The 1,227-nt window shown below is 44.4% G+C and overlaps 1 protein-coding gene across 1 annotated transcript in view; it reads right to left on the reverse strand.

Annotated features, from left to right (window-relative positions):
- Positions 1-599, reverse strand: part of LOC101847901 — a gene marked incomplete in the record, with an annotated part of 46,908 nt that extends 46,309 nt beyond the window's left edge. The window contains 1 exon segment of the mRNA XM_005107211.3: positions 482-599.
- Positions 600-1,227: the final 628 nt, after the last annotated feature.

Genomic DNA, 1,227 nt, shown 5'->3' on the forward strand with positions numbered 1-1,227 from the left:
CAACTTGCAAATACAGGCGTGATAAGATGGTCCTAAGCAACGATTGTTAGAAGGAAAATACATAATATTATTGAAAATGCCCTCCATCTTTGATTCATTGTTTGGCCGTCTCTCTATTAGTCTGTTTGTCTATTTCTCTGTATGCATGTTTGTATTTTTATCTGTCTGTCTGTTTGTTTACCAGTCTGTTTCTCTCACTACCGCTTTCTCCACCCCCCCTCTCTCTCTCCCGCTTCACTCTCTCTCTCCTCTTTCTCTTCCTCTTTCTTTCTCTCTCTCTCTCTCTCTCTCTTTTCGTTCTCTCTCTCTCTCTCTCTCTCTCTCTCTCTCTCTCTTATGTGAACAGAAATGTATCGTCTCACTAATCGGCGGCGTTTGGTCCTGACAAGCAGAGATGAAGCAGCCCGCCTCCCAAGTAATCTGAATTGTATAGAAGGGGCGTAAAATATCTACAATCAATCAGAACAAGAGAAAGACTCACCGACGTCACAGAAGAGACGTGCAGAGATATGAAGAACAAGAACGATGTGCGCACGACTTCCAGAATACGGCTTTTTATACAGGACAACCAGCGGACCAAACAGCGCAGAGAAGCCACGCACCAGGATGTCTCTTACCGTTTCCCTGAAACACGCCATGATCACCTCATACAAGCAATACGAAACCAGTCCACCCCCACCCACCCATTTTTGTCTCCGCCCCCTCTCTCTCTCACTCTCTCTCTCTCTCTCTCTCTCTCTCTCTCTCTCTCTCTCACACACACACACACACACACACACACACGCACACACACAGCTGCGAAAAATTTATCATGAAAATAAGAGCATCAAAGTCAGAAGTTATGAAAGTAAGCAGAAACCGTAGACCCCTGAACATCTATGTCAATAGCAAACAACTGAAACTAGTGAAGGAGTTTAAGTATCTTGGACACAAAGAGACAGCTTATCACCTGAATATTTATACCAACATTATGCTACCTGTTATGAGTGCCCGATCTGGACATTAAGTAAAACCCACGAAAGCAAAATCCCTGCCTGCGAAATGAAATGTCTCCGCAAAACCCTTAACATCACAAGACGAGACAGGCAGAGAATTGAAAAAATAAGAGCAGCTATCGGCTTTGAGTCCAGTCTGCATTACATAGAAAGACAGATGCAAAAATGGTTTGGCCACCTGTTACGTATGTCACCTGGCCAGACAGCCTCGAGAGCCTACAGCATCAAGAAC

Source organism: Aplysia californica, unplaced genomic scaffold (genome assembly GCF_000002075.1).
Source record: "Aplysia californica isolate F4 #8 unplaced genomic scaffold, AplCal3.0 scaffold00585, whole genome shotgun sequence".
NCBI lineage: Eukaryota > Metazoa > Mollusca > Gastropoda > Aplysiida > Aplysiidae > Aplysia > Aplysia californica.